Genomic DNA, 12,968 nt, shown 5'->3' on the forward strand with positions numbered 1-12,968 from the left:
AGTAGTTACCAGTTGGGAGAGAAGTGGAGAGAAGCAAGACAAATAGAAGATTCAGATGCACAAACTACTATGTATAAAGGAAGCTACAAAGATACATTGTACAGCACAGGGAATATAGCCAATAGTTTATAATAACTTTACATGGAGCATAATCTATAGAAATACTGAATCACTATGTTGTACACCTGAAAATAAAATTACAAATCAACTATATTTCAATTAACACACACACACAAAAATATTTGTATAATAACTGGATACTTACTAGTTGTCTTAAAAACAAAAAGTCAAGGCAAATTGGAAAACTTATTTTCTCGGTGCAAATAAAGTATAAACTTATATTTGCCAACTTTTTAAAGAAATGTGCCTTCACTAATAAGTTTCTGTGAGGTAACAAGAGATCCAACCAGTCCATCCTAAAGGAAATCAGTTCTGAATATTCATTGAAAGGATTGATGCCAAAGCTCAAACTCCAATCCTTTGGCCACTTAATGCTTAGAACTGACTCGTTTGAAAAGACCCTGATACTGTGGAAGATTGGAGGCAGGAGGAGAAGGGGACAACAGAGGATGAGATGGTTGGATGGCATCACCAACTCAATGGACATGAGTTCGAGTAAACTCCAGGAGATGGTGAAGGACAGGGAGGCCTGGCGTGCTGCAGTCCATGGAGTCACAAAAAATCGGACATGACTGAGTGACTGAACTGAACTGAACAAGAAAAAAAGAAAAGAAGGTAACTTCTTTATCTGTGTTCCCACAGCATTATGTAGAGATCTTTATTGTAATATTTAAAAGCTGAATTTTAATTTTTTATTTATATATTTGCTGCTCTTCATATGTAGGCAATTACTAACTTTAGGAAAAATAGAACATACATAAAAAGAGAAAAATAACTGTAGTCTACTGAATGATTCAGCAGTGTACAGTCCTTGTGCCATCATAATAATGCAAACACCTAATGAAGTTCTAAACAAAATTATTACCTAATATTTAGGAAGAATAGGAGATAGGAAGTATGCATGTGTAGTGGGAAGAGGGATGGTGGAAGAGATCTGAACTGTAATATTCCATAAAAGGAAATCAATGGGCAGTGCCCAACACTGAAAAATAAATCAAGAAATGTCAATAAAAGTATATTATTTAGTGATATGGAGGTAAATATCAAAAGAAACAGCTCAGAGTTGAAAGTGGTAGTCTCTGAGAAATAAGCAACAGGAAAGTCTCCCAGGACAGATAACAGAGGACTGGTATTTTTCTATAAAAGCCTTGAAAAACTGTCTGGCTCAAGTTTTATGCATATTTAACAATAATTTAAAAAAACACAAAAATTTTAAAAATAAGTGAAGGAAATAAGCAGTGCTATGATCTATCTAGTCAAGGCTATGGTTTTTCCAGTGGTCATGTATGGATGTGAGAGTTGGACGGTGAAGAAAGCTGAGCACCGCAGAATTGATGCTTTTGAACTGTGGTGTTGGAGAAGACTCTTGAGAGCCCCTTGAACTGCAAGGATATCCAATCAGTCCATCCTAAAAGAGATCAATCCTGGGTGTTCATTGGAAGGACTGATGTTGAAGCTGAAACTCCAATACTTTGGGCACCTCATGCGAAGAGTTGACCCATTGGAAAAGACCCTAATGCTGGGTAGGATTGGGGGCAGGAGGAGAAGGGGATGACAGAGGATGAGATGGTTGGATGGCATCACCAACTCGATGGACATGGGTTTGGGTAGACTTCGGGAGTTGGTGATGGACAGAGAGGCCTGGCGTGCTGCAATTCATGGGGTCACAAAGAGTCAGACACAACTGAGCGATTGAACTGAATTGAACTGATGATCTATCTCCACCGGTTTCAGAGTGACTTCTGGAGACAGAACTGAGCCTGGTTTCATTCATGGGAATGATGAAAATCAAGAGTGATGAAGACAGGATGCTTTGGGAAAGAAGCACTACCAACCGGTCTGAGTCAAATCCTGAATGTGAAGCCTGGGGCCACTTCGTTCCTGAGAGTGTGTTGATTTGTAAAACTGCTTGTGACCATGAGGGAGAACTTGGGTTCCTTTCATTGAAAAGGGCTGCCGTTTCCTGGACATTTGGCGAGAAGACAATGCTCCTCAAGTCCTGAGAGAAACCAATGGGCAGTCCTGCTGGGAATTACGGCCCAGCTGCTCTGATTCATCTCCCTGAAAATGCAACCGTTCCCTGACAGGTGAGTCACATGCAAATAAGGTACAGAAGTTGAATGTCATAAGCCGAAGTTATGATATGAGAGGGCTCTTTATAATTTGCCTCCCTAAACACTGCACCAAACCACTTACTGGGCTAGAAGGATCTGATGATAGGCAACAGCTGTGTAATCAAGCGAATTTTTGCAGAGATAATAAGATTAAATATTTTCCCTCTATGAAAAAATTCCAAGGATAAAACATAAACACAATAAGAAATGCACATAATTACCATTTGCTTGATTTCATTGTTTTAAATATGGCAGCAAGTTCTTGAGGGGAAGAAGTGGCTTCAATCAAGTAAGATTCAATTAAGTGACTGGGAATTCCCCAAAGTACTAATAATAATCTCTAATTATGTGAAGATATCCATGGAAATGTAATGAGGCAGAAAATTACTTATAATTGCCAGATCTCTTCTAAGGAAAGCATAGTATGCAGCTGAAAGAAATATTTTCTTTGAAACTTCTTAATTTGAAGATTTTAGGGAGCTAGGCATGAACCCTGGGTATAGCGGGGAGCAGGCTGCCCCTCACAATCAGCCAGGACAGCCAATCCCATCTACAAACAACAAATGCTGGTAGGGATGTGGATAAAAGGAAACCCCCTACACTGTTGTTGAGAAGGTACACTGATGCAGCCATTATGGAGAATGCTATGAAGATTCCTTAAAAAACTAGGAATAAATCTACCATGTGACCCAGCAACCCTACTACTGGGCACATGCCCTGAGAAAGCCACAATTCTAAAAGACACGTGTACCCCAATGTCCACTGCAGCACTACTTACAACAGCCAAGACACGGAAACAAACCTAGATGTCCATCCACAGATGAACGGATAAAGATGTGGTACATACATACAGTGGAATACTACTCAGCTATAAAAAAGAACACGTTTGAGTCAGTTCTAGTGAGGTGGATGAACCTAGAGCCTATTACACAGATTGAAGTCAGAAAGAGAGAAACAAATTTCGTGTATTAACCCATGTATATGAAATCTAGAAAAATGGTATTGATGAACCTATTTGCAGGGAAGGAATGGAGACGCAGATGTAGAGGCGAATTGGTGGACACGGGGGGGCAAGGAGAGAATGGGATGAGAGGAGAAAGTAGCATCAACATACACACACTATCATGTGTAAAACAGACAGCTGTGAGAAGTTGCTATGTAATACAGGGAGCACAGTCTGGTGCTCTGCGATGACCTAGATGGGTGGGATGGGGGTTGAGTGGGAGGGAGGCTCAAAAGGGAGGGGATATGTGTATCATTATGGCTGATTCAGACTTTCCTGGTGGCTCAGACGGTAAAGCGTCTGCCTACAATGCGGGAGACCCGGGTTCAATCCCTGGGTTGGGAAGATCCCCTGGAGAAGGAAATGGCAACCCACTCCAGTACTCTTGCCTGGAAAATCCCATGGAAGCAGGAGCCTGGTACGATACAGTCCACGGGGTTGCAAAGAGTCGGACATGACTGAGCGACTTCACTTCACTTCCTCTTCATGGCTGATTCACATTGTTGTACAGCAGAAACCAACACAATATTGTAAAGCAATTTTCCTCCAGTTAAAAAATAAATTAAAAATTTTTTCAAACCTACAGGAAATTTGAAAGAATAGAATGTGAACACCCAAATATCCTTCACCTAGATCTCCCCAACTGTTAAGATTTTACCACTTTGTGTTCTTGCTCTTTGTCTCTAGATGGTGTGGGTACCTTTGAACCCGCTCAGCATTCTTCTTTTACCCTGAAACATTTGGAAGTAAGTTGAAGGCATCTTTTTACGTTATCCCTTAAATATTTCAGAATATGGCTCCTAGGAATAGAAACAGTCTCCTTTGTAAAAACTCAATAAACAGAAACTTCACAAAACTACTTCTGAAGGCAGGCAGAGGACGTCAGGCTTCCACAAAAACTGCGCATTATCTTCAAAAGAGGTAGGAGAAATTATAAAAGATAAAAAGAGAGACAAAAGATTTAGGGACGGAGACCCGTCCCGGGGAGGGAGTCGTAAAAGAGGAGGAATTTCCAAGCACCAGGAAACCCTCTCACTGGCGGGTGTGGGGGAGGATTTCTTATCTCGGAGGGCAACGTAACTGGGAGGAAAAAATAAATAAAATCCACAGATTACGTGCCTAAAGCAACTCCCAGCAAAGAACCCCAGACGCTCGCATCATCCGCCACCAGCAAGTGGGGGCTGAACGGAGAGGAGCGGGCGGCATTGCCTAGGGTAAGGACCGGGCCCGAGTGCCCCGAGGGCAATCTGAGGGAGCTAACGTGAGATAGTAACCTAAACTGTGGGACAGCGAGAGAGAGAGAACTATCCCGCGAAAAGCCCAACTCTAAGGCACTGCCGGCCCGCTCACAGAACAAAGGACTGAGCGATACCAGAGGAGAGCTAGCCGGCTGTGGACCGCCCCATCCCCCGCCGGACACAGCGGGCAGGCGGGGCCCGCCGGAGCCGGAAAGGGGCAAACTCGGCTCCAGAGAGGGCACCCCCTACCAAACTGCAAACAGGCTCCCAGTTTCTAAGCAAAGACTGCCTGAGATCCCGGAGGGTCGACAGCCGCCGGGAGGGTCGCAGCCAGAGACCAGCTCCCCAGAACCGACACAAAGCACACCGGAGCCGGGGGCGCCCGTAAACCGAGGCGGGGACCAGGGAGGTGATAAGCCGCACCGCCCCAACAGGGGAGAGCGCCCTCGCCAAACTCCTGGCCGCCTGGGCAGCCCCGACCGGGAACGGCACAAGCCGCGGGCGAAACCCACAAGCCGCGGGCGAAACCGAGTCTGCGCCTTTGTGGAGTAACCAGGAGCCTGAACCTGAGCGGCTTAGACCTGGGAAGTGCACGCAGCTCAGGGCCCGCTCCCCGGCCGAGTAACCTGAAGCCTGAGCAGGGTAGACGGGGAAAGCACACACGCCGTGAGCGGGGGCGAACCCAGTGCGGCCGAGACACTGCGAGCTTACCACACACACGCCAGAATTGCAGTGTTCCTTCCTCCCCACAGCACGATTGAACAAGCGAACCTAAAGAGATCACCTCCACCGCTTTGTTGCAGGGCGGAAATTAGATACTGAAGAGATCTCCAAACAGAAGCCAAATAAACAGAGGGAAGCGCTTTGGAAGGGACAGGCCAACAGATTAAGATCCCTGTAGTTAATACTGACTGCATTGAAAAGGACCTATAGATCTTGAAAAGTATAAGCAGGAATAAGGATCTATCTAAAACTGAGCAGATCCCACACTGCTCACAACAGCTCCAGAGAAAGTCCGGGATATATATATTTTTTACTATTATTATTATTTTTTTTAATTTTTTTTTTTTTAATTAAAAAAAAATTTTTTTTTCCCTCTTCTTTCCTTTTTCTTCAAGTCCTCTATTACACCTTTAACTTTCATTTTCATAACCCACTATTAACTTGCAAAAAAAAAAAACCCTATTTTTGAAGCAAACTACATACATATATCTTATACCTTTTGTGTTTTCTTTTTTTTAATGTTTTTTTCCTGTTCTACATTTTTTTACTGTTTTACTGTTTTTTTTTCTTTTTACACTGTTTCCTTTTTTCTTTTCTTTTTTTTTTTTTAGATTGTAAGTTTTATAAGAGTCTAACCTCTACTCTAGATTTTTAATCTTTGTTTTACATATTTGATATCAACTTTGTACATTTAAGAACCCAATCTTTAGGACCCATTTTTACTCAGGAGTGTGATCACTGGCCTGATCACTCTCTCCCCCTATTGATGCTCTTTCTTCTCCCTCAGGGAACCTCTATCTCCCACCCTCCTCCTTCTCTTCTCAACCCAATTCTGTGAATCTCTGAGGGTGTTCTGGGTACCGGAGAACACTTCAGGAACAGGATACTGCCCAGATCTCTCTCTCCCCTCTTAATTCCTCCCTTTCTACTCATGCTCACCTCTGTTACCTTCCTCCCCCCTCTCTATGTATCTCTGTGAATCACTCTGAGGGTTCCAAACTGTGGAAAGCACAGAGGGAAGTGCTTACTGGCTAGATTGCTCTCTCCACATTTGAATTCCCCTCTTCCCCTCCTGGTCACCTCAACCCACCCCCCCCACCTCATCTCTCCATGTAACTCAGTGAACCTTTCTGGGTATCCCTCACTGTGGAGAATCGTTTCACCATTAACCTAAAAGTTTTATTATTGAGGCTGTATGGAAGGAGAAGTCTTGAGGCTACTGCAAGAATAAGACTGAAAGCCAGGGGAAACATTAATTAATAAGAGACCATCCAATAGCCTCCATAAATTCACTGAAACCAAGCTCCACCCAAGAGACAATAAGTTCCAGAGCAAGACATACCACGCAAATTCTCCAGCAACGCAGGAACATAGACCTGAGCATCAATATACAGGCTGCCCAGAGGCACACCAAATCCATAGACATCTCAAAAATTAATACTGGTCACTCCATTACACTCTAGAGAGCAGAAATCCAGCTCCACCCACCAGAACACCGACACAAGCTCCCCCAACCAGGAAGCCTTGACAAGCCACCTGTCCAACCCCAACCGCAGTGAGGAACCTCCACAACAAAGAGGAACTTCATACTACCAGAATACAGAAGGGCCACGCCTAACACAGCAATCTAAACAAGATGAAAAGACAGAGAAATACTCAGCAAGTAAAGGAAAATGAGAAATGCCCACAAAGCCAAACAAAAGAGGAGGAGATAGGGAATCTATCTGAAAAAGAATTTAGAATAAGGATAATAAAAATGATCCAAAATCTTGAAAGCAAAATGGAGTTACAGATAAATAGCCTGGAGACAAAGATTGAGAAGATGCAAGAAATGTTTATCAAGGACTTAGAAGAAATAAAAAGGAATCAATATAGAATGAATAATGAAATAAAGGAGATAAAAAGACACTCTGGAGGGAACCAACAGTAGAATAACGGAGGCAGAAGATAGGATAAGTGAGGTAGAAGATAGAATGGTGGAAATAAACGAAGCAGAGAGGAAAAAAGAAAAAAGAATCAAAAGAAATGAGGAAAACCTCCGGGACCTCTGGGACAATATGAAACGCCCCAACATTCGAATCATAGGAGTCCCAGAAGAAGAAGATAAAAGGAAAGGCCATGAAAAAATACTCGAGGAGATAATAGTTGAGAATTTCCCTAAATTGAGGAAAGAAATAGTCACAGAAGTCCAAGAAACCCAGAGAGTTCCAAACAGGATAAACCCAAGGCGAAACACCCCAAGACACATATTAATCAAATTAACAAAGATCAAACACAAAGAACAAATATTAAAAGCAGCAAGGGAAAAACAACAAATAACACACAAGGGGATCCCCATAAGGATAACAGCTGATCTTTCAATAGAAACCCTTCAGGCTAGAAGGGAATGGCAGGACATACTTAAAGTAATGAAAGAGAATAATCTACAACCCAGATTACTGTACCCAGCAAGGGTCTCATTCAGATATGAAGGAGAATTCAAAAGCTTTACAGACAAGCAAGAGCTGAGGGAATTCAGCACCACCAAACCAGCTCTCCAGCAAATGCTAAAGGATCTTCTCTAAACAGGAAACACAGAAAGGATGTTACAACACGAACTCAAAACAACAAAGTAAATGGCAACGGGATCATACTTATCAATAATTACCTTAAATGTAAATGGGTTGAATGCCCCAACCAAAAGACAAAGGGTTGCTGAATGGATACAAAAACAAGACCCCTATATATGCTGTCTACAAGAGACCCACCTCAAAACTAGAGACACACACAGGCTGAAAGTGAAAGGATGGAAAAACATATTCCATGCAAACGGAGACCAAAAGAAAGCAGGAGTCGCAATACTCATTTCAGATAAAATAGACTTTAAAATAAAGGATGTGAAAAGGGACAAAGAAGGACACTACATAAAGATCAAAGGATCAATTCAAGAAGAAGACGTAACAATCATAAATATATATGCACCCAACATAGGAGCACCACAATATATAAGGCAAATACTAACAAGTATGAAAGGGGAAATTAACAATAACACAATAATAGTGGGAGACTTTAATACTCCACTCACGCATATGGATAGATCAACTAAACAGAAAATTAACAAGGAAACACAAACTTTAAATGATACAATAGACAAATTAGATTTAATTGATATTTACAGGAGTTTCCACCCCAAAACAATCAATTTTACCTTTTTCTCAAGTGCACATGGAACTTTCTCCAGGATAGATCACATCCTAGGCCATAAATCTAGCCTTGGTAAATTCAAAAAAATTGAAATCATCCCAGCCATCTTCTCTGACCACAATGCAGTAAGATTAGACCTCAATTACAGGAAAAAAACTATTAAAAGTTCCAACATATGGAGGCTAAACAACACGCTTCTGAATAACCAACAAATCACAGAAGAAATCAAAAAAGAAATCAAATTATGCATAGAAACGAATGAAAATGAAAACACAACAACCCAAAACCTATGGGACACTGTAAAAGCAATACTAAGGGGAAGGTTCATAGCAATACAGGCGTACCTCAAGAAACAAGAAAAAAATCAAATAAATCAACTAACTCTACACCTAAAGCAACTAGAGAAGGAAGAAATGAAAAACCCCAGGGTCAGTAGAAGGAAAGAAATCTTAAAAATTAGGGCAGAAATAAATGCAAAAGAAACAAAAGAGACCATAGCAAAAATCAACAAAACTAAAAGCTGGTTTTTCGAGAAGATAAACAAAATTGACAAGCCATTAGCCAGACTCATCAAGAAACAAAGGGAGAAGAATCAGATCAACAAAATTAGAAATGAAAATGGAGAGATCACAACAGACTCCACAGAAATACAAAGGATCATAAGAGACTACTACCAACAGCTATATGCCAATAAAATGGACAACTTGGAAGAAATGGACAAATTCTTAGAAAAGTATAACTTTCCAAAACTGAACCATGAAGAAATAGAAGATCTTAACAGACCCATCACAAGCACAGAAATCGAAACTGTAATCAGAAATCTTCCAGCAAACAAAAGCCCAGGACCAGACGGCTTCACAGCGGAATTCTACCAAAAATTTAGAGAAGAGCTAACACCTATCCTACTCAAACTCTTCCAGAAAATTGCAGAAGATGGTAAACTTCCAAACTCATTCTATGAGGCCACCATCACCCTAATTCCAAAACCAGACAAAGATGTCACAAAAAAGGAAAACTACAGGCCAATATCACTGATGAACATAGATGCAAAAATCCTTAATAAAATTCTGGCAAACAGAATCCAACATCATATTAAAAAGATCATACATCATGACCAAGTGGGCTTTATCCCAGGAATGCAAGGTTTTTTTAACATCCGCAAATCAATCAATGTAATACACCACATTAACAAATTGAAAGAAAAAAACCATATGGTTATCTCAATAGATGCAGAAAAAGCCTTTGACAAAATTCAGCATCCATTTATGATTAAAACCCTCCAGAAAGCAGGAATAGAAGGAACATATCTCAACATAATAAAAGCTATATATGACAAACCCACAGCAAACATTATCCTCAATGGTGAAAAATTGAAAGCATTTCCCCTAAAGTCAGGAACAAGGCAAGGATGCCCACTTTCACCACTACTATTCAATATAGTTTTGGAAGTTTTGGCCACAGCAATCAGAGCTGAAAAAGAAATAAAAGGAATCCAGATAGAAAAAGAAGAAGTAAAACTCTCACTGTTTGCAGATGACATGATCCTCTACATAGAAAACCCTAAAGATTCTACTAGAAAATTACTAGAGTTGATCAATGAATATAGTAAAGTTGCAGGATATAAAATTAACACACAGAAATCCCTTGCATTCCTATACTCCAATAATGAGAAAACAGAAAGAGAAATTAAGGAAACAATACCATTCACCATTGCATCAAAAAGAATAAAATACTTAGGAATATATCTACCTAAAGAAACAAAAGACTTATATATATAGAAAACTATAAAACACTGATGAAAGAAATCAAAGAGGACACAAACAGATGGAGAAATATACCGTGTTCATGGATTGGAAGAATTAATATAGTGAAAATGAGTATACTACCCAAAGCAATCTATAGATTCAATGCAATCCCTATCAAGCTACCAATGGTATTTTTCACAGAACTAGAACAAATCATCTCACAATTTGTATGGAAATATAAGAAACCTCGAATAGCCAAAGCAATCTTGAGGAAGACGAATGGAACTGGAGGAATCAACCTGCCTGACTTCAGGCTCTACTACAAAGCCACAGTCATCAAGACAGTATGGTACTGGCACAAAGATAGAAATATAGATCAATGGAACAAAATAGAAAGCCCAGAGATAAACCCACGCACATATGGACACCTTATCTTCGACAAAGGAGGCAAGAATATACAATGGAGAAAAGACAATCTCTTTAACAAGTGGTGCTGGGAAAACTGGTCAACCACTTGTAAAAGAATGAAACTAGAACACTTCCTAACACCGTACACAAAAATAAACTCAAAATGGATTAAAGATCTAAATGTAAGACCAGAAACAATAAAACTCCTAGAGGAAAACATAGGCAAAACACTCTCCGACATAAATCACAGCAGGATCCTCCATGACCCACCTCCCAGAATATTGGAAATAAAAGCAAAAATAAACAAATGGGACCTAATTAAAATTAAAAGCTTTTGCACAACAAAGGAAACTATAAACAAGGTGAAAAGACAGCCTTCAGAATGGGAGAAAATAATAGCAAATGAAGCAACAGACAAACAATTAATATCAAAAATATACAAGCAACTTCTGCAGCTGAATTCCCGAAAAATAAACGACCCAATCAAAAAATGGGCCAAAGAACTAAACAGACATTTCTCCAAAGAAGACATACAGATGGCTAACAAACACATGAAAAGATGCTCAACATCACTCATTATTAGAGAAATGCAAATCAAAACCACAATGAGGTATCATTTCACACCAGTCAGAATGGCTGCTATCCAAAAGTCTACAAGCAATAAATGCTGGAGAGGGTGTGGAGAAAAGGGAACCCTCTTACACTGTTGGTGGGAATGCAAACTAGTACAGCCACTATGGAGAACAGTGTGGAGATTCCTTAAAAAACTGGGAATAGAACTGCCATATGACCCAGCAATCCCACTGCTGGGCATATACACCGAGGAAACCAGAATTGAAAAAGACGCGTGTACCCCAATGTTCATCGCAGCACTGTTTATAATAGCCAGGACATGGAAGCAACCTAGATGTCCATCAGCAGACGAATGGATAAGGAAGCTGTGGTACATATACACAATGGAATATTACTCAGCCATTAAAAAAAATACATTTGAATCGGTTCTACTGAGATGGATGAAACTGGAGCCCATTATACAGAGTGAAGTAAGCCAGAAAGAAAAACAACAATACAGTATACTAATGCATATATATGGAATTTGAAAGATGGTAACGATAACCCTATATGCGAGACAGAATAAGAGACACAGATGCATGGAACAATTTTATGGACTCTGAGGGAGAAGGTGAGGGTGGGACGTTCTGGGAGAATAGCATTGAAACATGTATATTATCATATGTGAAACAGAACACCATTCCATGTTCGATGCATGTGACAAGGGCTCAGGGCCGGGGCAATGGGATGATCCAGAAGGATGGGATGGGGAGGGAGGTGGGTGGGGGGTCCAGGAAGGGGAACACATGTAAACCCATGGCTGATTCATGTCAATGTATGGCAAAAACTATTACAATATTGTAAAGTAATTAGCCCCCAACTAAAATAAATAAATTTATAAGAAAAAATAAAAAATAAAATAAAAATTAAAAAAAAAAAAAAAAACTCAATAAACAGAAAACTCAATTAAGAAGTCAGGAAGCCAGAAGGGGGAGCTCTCCTGCCCTGTGACAGACAACAGCGGGGTCAACAGAAGGAAGAAAACCTTCCTTTTCTTGCCTGGCAAGAGCTCAGCCAATGAGAGACTGTTAGGCTGCTAGGAATAGAATGAAAAGACACTACACTTACAACCCTCAGTTCCACCAATGGACTCTGTTCATTACAGCTCTTCCGACTTTCTTTTTCCCCTTCAGATGAGTCCTTCTTCCTCTTCTTGTTGCATAAAGGACTTGCATGTACCTCCCCATGGTTAGAGACCCCTTAAATAAGCCCATTTTTGTTGGAGAAACAACTGGAGGTCTACTTGTTTTAGGTTAACACCTTCATAAACACAATACCATTATGAAACCTTAGAAAACTGACATTAAATCAATAACATGTAAACTTTCTCAATCGTCCCAAAATGTCTTTCATAGCTATTTTCATTTGATTTCCTGATCCAGGATCCAATCCAAACTCATACACTGAATTTTGTTGCCACAGCTCTGGAAGAAATGTTTAAGTAAGACACAAAGGGCGTTCCTGCATCAGGTGACAAACCTCAGAAATAACTCATCACTTTCTTGGAGGGCTGCTGCTGCTGCTGTTAAGTTGCTTCAGTTGTGTCTGTCTCTGTGCAACCCCATAGACAGCACAGTTAACTGTGAGACCCTTTTTGTTTTTTCCGAAATGATACAAAATTTGGGGCCAAAATTGAATTGCTCCTACAACAGAAGAGGGATTATCTTCTTAAAACTAATGCTCTCATAAAACGTTTAAACACTTACGTAAAAGTAGGCTGAAAGGACAGAGTACATGTGTTAGTTACTAAGTCGTGTCCAACTCTTCGCGACCCCCCTGCCAGGCTCCTCTGCACATGGGATTCTCCAGGCAACAATACTGG

The 12,968-nt window shown here is 40.6% G+C and overlaps 1 protein-coding gene across 10 annotated transcripts in view; it reads right to left on the bottom strand.

Annotated features, from left to right (window-relative positions):
- VWA8 (von Willebrand factor A domain containing 8) overlaps positions 1–12,968 on the bottom strand; it is a 385,006-nt gene that overhangs the window by 273,695 nt on the left and 98,343 nt on the right. The gene's annotated exons all lie outside the window — the stretch shown is intronic.

This window comes from Giraffa tippelskirchi, chromosome 12 (genome assembly GCF_054371585.1).
Source record: "Giraffa tippelskirchi isolate mGirTip1 chromosome 12, T2T-mGirTip1v1.2.pri, whole genome shotgun sequence".
NCBI classification, from domain to species: Eukaryota; Metazoa; Chordata; class Mammalia; order Artiodactyla; family Giraffidae; genus Giraffa; species Giraffa tippelskirchi.